General features: G+C 45.4%; 1 pseudogene; it reads left to right on the forward strand.

Moving 5' to 3' along the window:
* The first annotated feature begins 10,536 nt into the window (after positions 1-10,536).
* Positions 10,537-11,120, forward strand: LOC123191717 (uncharacterized; annotated as a pseudogene).
* Positions 11,121-13,249: the final 2,129 nt, after the last annotated feature.

Consider the following 13,249-nt stretch of genomic DNA (forward strand, 5'->3'; position numbering starts at 1 on the left):
AGTGGCTAAGTACTACCAACCATTGCAATTTGCTTAGAAATCCATGAGAAAATATCACAACTTGGTTTAGGGAAAATTAGTACATAATGTTGTAGTCCATCTAAAATAATCGATCCAAGAACTAATTACAAATTACAGCACCACAAGGATGGACTGAACAACAGAGTTCATTATAACAGTTGGATAGTGCAGGTAGCACTCACAGTTTACTAATTTTTGACGGCTGTTTACTCAAGCGATCAAGAGCTCAGACGCTACTCTATGACATCAGATCACCATAGATTCCATAGCCTCTGTAAGCTTCACGGTCCTCTCATTCACCTGAAATAACATGGGAAGTTATTTATGTTTTAATATTACTAACCAAGAGATGGTTAACAATTAAGTTCTGAATTTGGAGACCCACGGTCCTCTCAAGCCAACCTATTCCATCAAGTGTTTGTCTGCCTGCAATTTTCATTCGTTGTAGCAAGGATCCGCAGGGGAGGCCCACACCCATGTATGTAATGTAGTACTCAGTCACTCTAAAGAGCTGAAGTCAGTCCAATCCAAAGCCCGTATAAGGGTAGCTGTGCCAACATCAGTGAAGTGCTACCATTTGAACAGAACGGCGCGCCACCATTTTGATCTGTTATGATCAGAAGTATTTAATCTCTCTGTACATAACATTTAATTTTCTTGATACCTGCAGAAGAATACCAATAAACTCAAGGATCATACATCATGTACAAAGTTGCCAATATCAATAGTTAGTATTGCTATATCATCTGCTTTATTCTTTCCCTTGTTTTGCATGATGGGCTTATACTTCAGATGAAGAATGTCAATTATGAAGATCACTTACTGCGGAAAACAAATCAGAATTAAGAAAAACTCAAAGCGAGGCTCGCGCCAATGCACAAAGATGTTAAGATGACAGAACAAGGACGGATATGTGAGTATCTGTAATGGAAATACCTTCAAAGAGAATACTCTAATCCTCATTGTGTTGCAACGACCTCAGAAAAGTTGTGAAAGAGACATGGCATCGTCTATGTGCATCAAGCATCATCACCTTCTTGATTCCTCTGTTGCAGCGGCCTCGACTCTGGAGATTTTTTTCCTCTGCAAGGAGAGTCTGCAACAGAGGCTTGTGGTCACGAGCCCTCCCAAATCCGCCTAGCCCCCCATGGCGTTCCATAGATCAAATTTGAGAGGAAGCAAAAGAAAAATTGGACATGCGCCTCATGTACCTTCTTTCCACGCGTTCGTCTCCTGAAGTGGGAACAGCGGCAAGGATGGGATCCGGGCGGCGCAAGGCAGGCTGGAAAGGGAGGATGTGTTAGAAGCAGCGGTGATGACAAACTGTCTGTTCTTTCTCACTCCCTATCTTGCCGAGTCATGAACAGTCCACTGGTGAGGGAAGCCACCATGAAATCCTAATCCGTCGTCACCCGTCGCTGAGAAGAGAAGATTGCTGTTGTGCAGAGCATGGAGAAGAAGAGATGATGTGCTCTAGGGTAGGAATTAGTAGGGTCATCAAGGTAAGGAGGAGGTGGAAGGGCATCAAGCGACCCACCCGCGGCCTCCCACACTATTATTGGCTGGAAAGCGAACAGCCGGGCGGTGCTCTTCCGCTGCCATCATGCCATTAAGAAAATCATTAAGGACAACAAATAGGGCAGCCCTTGACGGATCGCTTGCCACTCTAAGGAGTGACGTCCGGGCAATCGAACGAGAAAACAGGCCACCAAATCGAAGAAGCGGCCCAATCAACTAGAATACTCATATTTTGCTACCAGAGCAGCTGCCCACCACACACATCGATTCAGTTTGCAGCCCACTTTTGCAGCAAACGACCAGTCCAGGACCCAACCAGGAAGTATGCATGAATCCGATGGCCAGAAAGTCGAAAGATCTGGATCGGATGGCTGAAAAACCTGCCTGCGTGAGAGGCTTCAGAATGTGCACAGTTATAATGTATCTAAATGAGCGGCGGTCGGGGACGAGCGATGGTCTTTTCCTGCCAATCTACCCCCCTAGGAGCATGCGCGTAATGCTTGGTTTTGATGACTTGTAGATTTTTGCAATAAGTATGTGAGCTCTTTATGACTAATGTTGGGTCCATGGATTATACGCACTCTCACCCTTCCACCATTGCTAGCCTCTCTTGTGCCGCGTAACTTTCGCCGGTACCATAAACCCATCATTTACCTTCCTCAAAACAGCCACCATACCTACCTATTATGGCATTTCCATAGCCATTCCGAGATATATTGCCATACAACTTTCCACCGTTCCGTTTACTATGACACGCTTCAACATAGTCATATTGCTTTGCATGATCATGTAGTTGACATCATATTTGTGGCATGGCCACCATTCACAATTTTTCATACAAGTCACTCTTGATTCATTGCACATCCTAGTACACCGCCAGAGGCATTCACAGAGAGTCATATTTTGTTCTAAGTATCAAGTTGTAATTCTTGAGTTGTAAGTAAATAAAAGTGTGATGATCTTCATTATTAGAGCATTATCCCATGTGAGGAAAGGATGATGGAGACTATAATTCCCCCACAAGTCGGGATGAGACTCCAGACGAAAAATAAAAAAAGAGGCCATAAAAAAGGAGAAGGCCCAAGCAAAAAAATGAGAGAAAAAGAGAGAAGGGACAATGTTACTATCCTTTTCCACACTTTTGCTTCAAAGTAGCACCATGATCTTCATGATAGAGAGTCTCTTATGTTGTCACTTTCATATACTAGTGGGAATTTTTCATTATAGAACTTGGCTTGTATATTCCAATGATGGGCTTCCTCAAATTGCCCTAGGTCTTCATGAGCAAGCAAGTTGGATGCACACCCACTTAGTTTCTTTTGTCGAGCTTTCATACACTTACAGCTCTCGTGCATCTGTTGCATGGCAATCCCTACTCACTCACATTGATATCTATTGATGGGCATCTCCATAGCCCATTGATATGCCTAGTTGATGTGAGACTATCTTCCTATTTTTTGTCTTCTCCACAACCACCATTCTATTCCACCTATAGTGCTATGTCCATGGCTCGCGCTCATATATTGCATGAAAGTTGAAATTTTTTGAGAATACTAAAGAATGAAACAATTGCTTGGCTTGTCATCAGGGTTGTGCATGATTGGAGCATTTTGTGTGACGAAAATGAAGCATAGCCAAACTATATGATTTTGTAGGGATGAGCTTTCTTTGGCTATGTTATTTTGAGAAGACATAATTGCTTGGTTAGCATGCTTGAAGTATTATTATTTTTATGTCAATATTAAACTTTTGTCTTGAATCTTTTGGATCTGAACATTCATGCCACAATAAAGAAAATTACATTGAAAAATATGTTAGGTAGCATTCCACATCAAAAATTCTATTTTTATCATTTACCTACTCGAGGACGAGCAGGAATTCAGCTTGGGGATGCTTGATACGTCTCCAACGTATCTATAATTTTTGATCGTTCCATGTTATTATATTATCTGTTTTGGATGTTTAATGGGCTTTAATATGCTCTTTTATATTATTTTTGGGACTAACCTATTAACTGAAGGCCCAGTGTCAGTTTCTATTTTTTTTGCCTATTTCAGTATTTTGCAGAAAAGGAATACCAAACAGAATCCAAACAGAATGAAACCTTCACAATGATCTTTCTTGGAATGAAAGCAATCCAGAAGACTTGGAGTTGAAGTCAGGAACTCCGCGAGGCGGCCACGAGGCAGGAGGGCGCGCCCAGGGGGTAGGCGCCCCCACCCTCGTGGGCCCCATGGAGCTCCACCAACGTACTTCTTTTGCCTATATATAATCTTATACCCTAAAAATATCAGGGGGGCCATGAAACCACTTTTCCATCGCTGCAACCCTTTGTACCCGTCAGATCCCATCTTGGGGCCTTTTCCGGCGATCTGCCGGAAGGGGAATCACGGAGGGCTTCTACATCAACACCATAGCCTCTCCGATGATGTGTGAGTAGTTTACCACAGACCTTCGGGTCCATAGTTATTAGCTAGATGGCTTCTTCTCTCTCTCTCTCTTTGGTTCTCAATACAAAGTTCCCCTCGATGTTCTTGGAGATCTATTCTATGTAATACTTTTTGCGGTGTGTTTGCCGAGATTCGATGAATTGTGGATTTATGATCAAGTTTATCTATGAATAAAATTTGGTTCTTCTCTGAATTCTTATATGCATGATTTGATATATTTGAAAGTCTCTTCGAATTATTGGTTTAGTTTGGCCTACTAGATTGATCTTTATTGCAATGGGAGAAGTGCTTAGCTTTGGTTTCAATCTTGCGGTGTCCTTTGCCAGTGACAGTAGGGGCAGAAAGGCACGTATTGTATTGTTGCCGTCGACGATAAAAAGCTGGGGTTTATATCATATTGCTTGAGTTTATCCCTCTACATCATGTCATCTTGCTTAATGCATTACTCTGTTCTTATGAACTTAATACTCTAGATGCATGTTGGATAGCGGTCGATGTGTGGAGTAATAGTAGTAGATGCAGAATCGTTTCGGTCTACTTGACATGGACATGATGCCTATATTCATGATCATTGCCTAGATATTCTCATAACTATGTGCTCTTCTATCAATTGTTCGGCATAATTTGTTCACCCACTGTAATATATGCTATCTTGAGAGAAGCCACTAGTGAAACCTATGGCCCCTGGTTCTATTTTCCATCATATAATCTTCTATTTTACATCATACAAGTTTCCGATCTAGAATTCTAGTTTCCTATTTACTGTATTTTGCAATCCTTACTTTCCAATCTATACAACAAAAATACCAAAAATATTTATCTTACTATCTTTATTAGATCTCACTTTTGCGAGTGACCGTGAAGGGATTGACAACCCCTTTATCGCGTTGGTTGCAAGGTTATTGATTATTTGTGCAGGTACTAGGTGACTTGCGTGTTATCTCCTACTGGATTGATATCTTGGTTCTAAAAAACTGAGGGAAATACTTATGCTACTTTGCTGCATCACCCTTTCCTCTTCAAGGGAAAACAACGCATGCTCAAGAGGTAGCAGGTATTGTAGATATTGATATTTTTAGTATAAATTTGGTCAAAAACTTTGAAAACTTTGACTTGACACAAATCTTACGCGGAGTAAAAAGGACTAGAGGGAGTATCATGCATGTGGAGTTGTCAAAAAAATGCTCATTTATAGCCATCCGAAGTCTCAAAGGGCGCGACCGTGCGAGGGAGGCGAAGGTCATGGGAGGCGTGATAGTTCACGAAATTAAGTGAAGTTACATGCACACGTCGGCATGGCGTGCGAACACGGAGAAGCTATACTGTCAGGCCTACAATATGGGTCTAGTAGACATGACATCTAGTGTGTCCCGTATAGTACTCGAGAACTCTTTGGGGGCATGCAGCCGTTTATCCACCGGGCAAGCCAACCACCCCACGCCGTTCGCACGCCCTACTCTTCCTCGTATTCTACCTTACAACAGTTCGCTCCCAGTCGTCCTGTCCTTTCACATTACACTAGTTCAACTTCTCCTAACCCGCCTCCAAAATCCACGGCCTCCCAAATCTCCATGATCGCCCCTGAGTACCAGGTTAGAACCATCACCGGCGATGAGTTCATCGTCATCTACACCCGTAGATCCGTGACGGTGGAAGCATGCCTTGCTCGCTTCCTACGCATATTCAAAAGTTCAAAGGATGAGTGGGTCGCTGGGCTAGATGTTGAGTACACCACAGTCCTAGAAAGCAAGAAGCTTCTAAAGGAGGCAGAGAAGAAGAAGCCCATCGTGATCCAGGCTTGTGTACATAACGTGTAGTTGGTCTACCACATATGCCATGCCGACATTAGGTGCCAGGAATTTGAGTTCTTCCTCAAGGACAAAAGAGTGAAATTCGTTACTGTAGACTTTACAAATAACAGGAGAGTCCTGGGTTGGATAGGCCTCATTGTAGGACAACCCTTCGATCTCCAGAAGGCAAGCCTGGTGCCCTCCTCTCAGCCTTCAATGTTGACCCTGGCAGCAATCATGATTGATCCTTCGCATGCTCAACTGAAGAAACCTCACCCGGAGTTTCATCGTGCATGGGAGTCGAAGACAATAGATGAAGATCACATCGTGTACGCAGCAACAGATGCCTACCTTTGTTTAAATATATACAAGGGTTAGATGAAGAAGCAGAGCCTAGTGTCCGGTTCAACAAAGAAGTGTCAGTGAAGAGGAAGAGGGACGAGGACGAAGTCGAGGACGTGGACTCGGACTTCGAGTAAGGTGGCAGTGTCGTTGCTCATGCTGGTTCTACTGCAGTGTCAAACGGACTAGTTGCTTAGTTTTATTTCAGGTGTGTGTTGTGCTGAGCCCCCAGCAGAACTATGTTTATGTTCTTTCTCATTATTTGAACTCTTTAGTACATACAGTATTACTAGTATGTCTTACTACTGTTCTTCTTGTAGTTGGTACTAGTGCTTGTATCTTCGCGTTCCTACTGTACTTAATATGTACTAGTAGTATAATTTGGGTCAGTCGACTTGTGAAAGAAGTTAGACGGAGCGAAGGAAGAAGACGGCAGAGAAGCTACCCCAGTATCTATATTAGGGTTGTAGGGTGCCCATGATCTATCTTATGAGTGTTGGGTGTGGAATGCAGTTTGCCGGAAAAATGGATCGTGCACGAGGTTAAACAGATGGTGGGGGTGGGGGAGCATGGCGGTGGCAAGCGGTTTAGGGGAGGGCGGGGCGGTGGCGGCAGGCGGTTAGGGCTGTGGCGGGATGGTGGCTCGATGCCTAAGAGAGAAGATGAACAGTGCATCAATTTCGGAGGTTCAAGAAGCCCTTCTAGCCGTCCATGTTGCATCCAATGGCTCACAAGAGTCGACTGACCCAAATTGTTTCTTCAGATTGCAGAATCCACATGTCATTCAAGGTCTCGAAGGTAGATTCCACATATGTACCCAGTTTGCGGGCTCGACGCGGGCGCGACCGGCTTTCTACGCGACAGCCACCATGCGCGCCTCCTCCACATGGGCGGAGACAACAATGACACACTACCTCCTCCTCACCGGCGTGCTGGAGCACACACTCATCCTCCTCTTCGTATGCTGCAGGCATAGACGCGGCTCCACCAGTTGCTCGTGTGCTTGGCAGCATGGCGGCATCGTGAGGAGGGACTGCAGACGACATGAGCGGGCGAGCCTTCGGCATCATGGCACAGGGATGGCAGGGACACGGCGGTGATGGGTGAGAAATGGTCGGCCGGAGCAGGCAGGCACCGACATGCGCAACGGTGGCGGCATATTGATGAGTGCGCGTATGGGGGGCTTAGTTTAGTTTTATATAGGGTTGGTCAAATTTGAAAGAACACCGTACTAGTACACGTAAACATTAGACCGAGGCAGCGCTTATACTACCATATTAGTTAGCACAACATTGATACAGAATCTTGTGCAAGCGCGTGCACCGCGGCCGCGTGGTTGGTCGAACAGTGCATCACCGTGTCGCGCTCGAAGGACATCCACCTAACCTTTCTGTGTGTGTGAAAACAATCCCCAAATATTACTCTCCTTTTTTTTTCCTGGAAAAGTTCTTCATGCTACAATATTTCCATATATTTGAATTTAGCTTCAGTTCGTGCTTATTTGGATTTGGACGTTTTAGGTGCGCCCTAGTTTTTTCTAATACTGATTCTGTGTGTGTGACTGAGAGAGAACGCGTGTATGTGTCCATATGTGTGTTGTGGTGGAAGGGCAATATGAAGACGGTGTGCGTGTGATAGAGACATAGAGAGACATGAATGTGCAAATGATCATGCATGAGTGAGACATAGAGAGATGCCGATACGTTGTGCATACATGAGAGAACGGTCTTCTATTTGTACTTGTGTGTGTGTGTGAGAGAGAGAGAGGACCATCCGTAACACAACAACCATCTCTCTCGATTCATCCGTCCCTCGCATGATCGCATGTAACACATGCACCAACGCACACGTTTTGACACCCTCACCCGGCCCCTGCCCACCTCAAGGCCCTCACATCGCTCTCTATCTCGCACGCACAATCTCTTCATGAAAACCCTACTTAGCATGTAGCTTTCCGTCACATACACACACATTCTCTCCATAGGTTTGATTTCTCTCAATATCTGACACACACACACACACACTGGACACACACTCCCCCCTCCCCCGAGCACACAATTCATCCCCATCCAAGGTTATATGGCGACCACTCTCGCTTGTGCCTATCTGCACCCCAGCATGCACACCCACCTCAATCTTCAAAGAGGGCATCGAGGAGATCGAAGACGGCGACCACACTGCACTAGAGAATGCGGGGCCATTTGGAAGCAGGATGATGTGACAACGGCTGACTGACTCCTCCCCCCTCTCTTCCGCACAAAATTATCAATCCCTCAACCCACGAGATCCTTCCCCTCTCGTCCATTTTTTTACAGCTCTCTCATCAAACCCGTTGTCTCTTCTCCTTCCACGTGTACAAAATCCGGATGCACACGCATCTCACATATATTACATGTCTCCATCTTTCTCACAGACCTAACTTCTCTCTCTCTCTCTCTCGTTAGGTTTGTCTCCTACTCTCTCTCCCACATACATACAATCTTTCCCGCCCTATCTGCTCCATCTTCGCAAGCTCTCTCTACACTTTTCATTCACACATTGGGATGTGTTCAAAATGTTGCTTTTATAATGGATCGTGTAGAATTATGGTTGGTTTTGTTGCATCCTACAAAGTAATAAATATGAAATGCATTTAGATTTTCATTTGACTCAGATTATGTGAGTTTGAGCATATTGTGAAGTACTATAGACCTCGTATACATCTTGGAATTCAACAATGATTCTAACTATTGAATTGTATAAACCATTACATTCGAAGTCAATAGCCTAATATATTTATTTCACGATTACAACAAATGATTAATTCCACTACAAACTAAGAAAACAAACGTGTACTCCCTCCGTTTTTATTTTAAGTTCGCGTATTAGCATTGGTCAAAGTCAAGTTTTGTAAACTCTCACAAAGTTTATAACAAAAAATATTAACATATACAATAACAAATAAATACCATTAGATTCATTATTGAATGTACTTTCACATCATACATATTTGTTATGGTAAATGTTTATATTTTCTATAAACTTGGTCCAACTTTACGAAGTTTGACTTTGGTCACACCTAATATGCAGAGTTAATAAAAACGGAGGGAGTACTAGTAGTTACTAGTACTACTCGCTAGTTGCTTAGCCCAATCACCCAACACGCCAAGAGTTTAGTGTTACAAAATTTTGAGGTCGGCGAGAAAATCTCCCACGACCCTGATTCGAGCAGTGCGAAGTTACCATCATACCCTTCGGAACACGGCTACGGATGATGGTTGGTAGGGGGCTGTTTTGGTAACTTACAGGTTCACCCTACCCAGCCAACCCCACCCCGGCACCCAGGGTAGTACACATGAATACTCCCCATTTTCTATCCCACCGCAAAATAGACTTCTCCACGGCACCGCAGCCTTTGTGCTCCTCCCCTTCTACATGGGCACACTCGTCCACCGTGACGCATCTGCCTCATCGACGATGTCGTATGCCGCACTGGAGTCGGTACACCATCATCGTCGTACATGGAGCCTCTTCCCCGGCACCTTCTTCCACGGTCTCGGATCTGCTTCTCGAAAGCCAATGCGAAGCGCAGAAGCACCATCATTGTGGACAATGAACTGACTCCCGTTGCCGACCATGATGCACAAAGGCCGCCGCAACCATCGCACTCCTCCTCAATTGGTAATGTGTCTATTGAATCTCTTAGCCGTACATGTGCAGTTCCCATTTTGTTCATACCTACCCTTCAAATTTCCTGGCTGCTATTGTTCCCGTAAAAGTAATTGGTTATAGCTTGCATTGTCCAACAGAATATCACCTTGTAATTGTGAGTCGCTCCTGTATTGCGTTGTCCTTGGGTAGGTTCTTCATCTGCAACCAGTAGTGTGGCAAATGATGGAAAGTTCTTTAGAACTAGCAAGATGCCCATGTGTTGCAGGGAACATCAAGATGCATTTGTACGAGTAGTTTATCTTGTGGCAGAAAAGGATGAACGAGGGAAGGCCTTATTTGCAAATGTGGAGAGGGGTGTGGGTATCTTTTTGCAAAATTGCCATAGTTTCCTTCCTATCCATCAGATATAAATCAGACGGCCTATATTGAAGGATGATAGGCACACCATCATCACCAACTCTTTTTTTACAAGAGTAGTAGATATATATAATATATATAAGAGATATATAAGATATAAGAAGTAGTGATAAATATAAATATAATATATATATATATATATATATATATATTAAGAGTAGAGAAGAGAGTGGAGATAGCAGGGATGTCGGGAAAGGATCGCATGCGTGGGAAAAAGCGGCCAGGCGGGCGCTAGTTTTGGCGCGTGGCATCGTGCGTGCTTTTAAAAATCCAACGTCCTCCCACCACTCTGTGCCTCGCCACCGCTCTCTTCCTGGTCTTTCTCGCCTTGCCGCCGCCGCACCACCATGTCGTCGCACCGCCGGGAAACTTGGGGCTACCACGGCATCCACGCAACCCCCTCCAGTGGCTTCTCCGTCGAGATCCAGTTCCGCGAGATGCGTCTTGGCCTCGACACTTTCGACACTGCCCACGAGGCCGCCCGCACGTACGACGCGGAGACATGGCGCCTCCGGCGGCCTCGTAGAGAGATGAACTTCCCCAACGTGCCAACGCGGGAGCGGGCGCAGGAGCTCGCGCCTCCGCCGTGGCTTATCACCAACGAGGATCATAGCGACAACCGAAGGCAGAGCGCCGTCTCGGCATTGCCGAGATGGACGAGGAAGCCATGGTGCTATGGCACCAACGCTTTCCGCAGGACATCATCAACGAGCACGAGTTCTACACGCAAAGGAGGGCGGAGAGGGAGAGGAGAAGGGCGGAGCGGGCCGCCTATCGCGAGGACGGGCGTACGCATAAGGCGGCCGCTCAATTCAACATCAAGCTAGGAGCTGTGCCGCCCTGGGACTCCAACGACGATCAGTATCTTGACGCCTACATTGAGTCGTCGGAGGAGGACATCGCCGAGGCGGAGTCGGACGACAAGGAGTAGTTGAACTATCTATTTTTCTATCTATCTATGCTATATCTATGCCGAGAACTATCTATGTATCTATCTATGCCAGTATCGACTCGGAGTCGAATGTGTATGGAGTCAGAGTAGAAAGGAGAAACATATAGTGCGTTTGCTGGAGCGCACGCACACAATTTTTTTGCAGCGGCCGCTGGAGCCAGCACTCCGTGGCCCGCAAAAACTGCCTATTCCGAAGCTATAAATGCTTTTTAAACGTGCCGCGCATTGCGCTTCTGTTGGAGATGCTCTAACATGGCAGATGAGTGCTTTAATGTTGCCCACAAGATGCATGAGTATTACTATATTTTTCTTGCCATGTTGATATTTTAAAACCATGAGTGCAAACATGCAGAGGAGCAATGAAGACCAAACACGGGATATTGGGAACATCTTCAAGGAACATGGCAAGTTAAAGAGGAGCTGCACTGAACCTGTAAAACGAGCTTTGGTAAGTAACACCATTTCAATTACTTTCGTTTAGCCTCATGTTCTTCAATGTGTATATTTTGTTTCTCTTAGCCTCGTGTTCTTTGATGTGTAATAAGAAGATCTTAATCGTCCTAATGCTTTTATGTTTAGCTTGATGTAGGAAGTGGGTGTTCTCACCTTGGAGTCTGTTTTTATATTTCTCCTTTTGAATTCACTTCTCTGAGTCCTGTTTATCTGCCTCTACTAAATGGATCTGGTTTTCTCTGAATGTTGATCTAAAAAAGAAGTAACTTCATGTCAGGATGCAGTTCTTGCGAGGAGGGAAGTATGGTCAACCTCGAGATCATGTTTCCAAAATGAGGCTGTATTACACACAAGGTGCCCATTCCCTAATGATGATGGATTAGACACAAGGTGCAAATTCCTAGATGATGCTGGATTACCCGCAAGCAGTGTGGAGTCATGAACTATTCATGTCCTCGTGGCTCTAGTAAAGGCTGAAAGAAAGCGTACAACAACCCTTGAGAATGTAGCTGAGTTCCTGAAGAAGCGAAAAGAGCAATCAGATGCTCTCTTCACCCAAGCCAAAGAAGAGATGGAAGAAGCCAGAAAGAAGCTAGCAGAGGCAGAGCAGGCTAGGCGTCTCCTGCTATCTAAAACTGTCGTCAATACAAATTTTCCTTCATAATAGCTAGGTTCAAATGTTTATCCAGTCAGCATGTCTGTTGTGATGTATGTGCATCTACTAATGTGGCATAAAATAAATTTTATCCCGAAGTTCACTCTTCCTTGGGGAAGAGCTACTCTCCGTTTAGAGCGGTGCCGGAGCCAAAGCTTGCGGAACGCCACAAAGGCTCCCCGTACTCTCTTTCGAGTCACCCCCAACGGATGAGCCTCGAATCACCCAGGTTGGTCTTGAAGGTGACCACCACACCTTTACAAACTTCTCCAGAGCACACCACAAGCAAGAAAGCTTCTGGAGGAACCTCTAACCGCCTAGGAGCCCAAGCTCCAAGAGTAACAAGTCAATGGGGAAGAAGTGTTGCAGGGAACGCGATTTGGTTTGGTCAAGATATAGATCGGATCTTGCTCTCCCAACCCCAAAGTTTCAACAAGTTTGGGTGAAGGGATTGAGAGTATTGAGCAAAATGAGGTGTAGCAATGGTTGTAACGCCCCGGACACACCCGCCGGTGGTCATTACTCCTGGCGGGATCTAGACTGGCCCCACAGATCAATACTAGTCTTTTCTACGCACTTTGTCCTCACTCATGCGCACCCGGGAGCAACTTCCCGGTCGGTCACCCATCCTGACACTACTCCAAGCTGAGCACGCTTAACTTTGGAGTTCTGTCCGAATGGGCTCCCGGAAAAGAAGGAATTCCTTATTGATATGAGTAGTCTATCATCCCTAATAAGCCAGGCCATCACATACACCCCCACTCAGAGGAACCGACGTCCTCGTCGGGCCACAGGAACGTTCCCTCTTGGCACAAACATCTGTGCTTCCAGTCTGGTACATGTGCCATGCCGGGTGCCACGACGGGTCACAAACTTCATGAACAACATGACCACACACCTGTCCGCAACCATCCATGTAACCGCGAGGGTCGGCTCTGATACCAACTTATAACACCCTGGACACACCCGCCGGTGGTCGTTACTCCTGGCGGGATCTAGA

Source organism: Triticum aestivum, chromosome 2A, assembly GCF_018294505.1.
Source record: "Triticum aestivum cultivar Chinese Spring chromosome 2A, IWGSC CS RefSeq v2.1, whole genome shotgun sequence".
NCBI lineage: Eukaryota > Viridiplantae > Streptophyta > Magnoliopsida > Poales > Poaceae > Triticum > Triticum aestivum.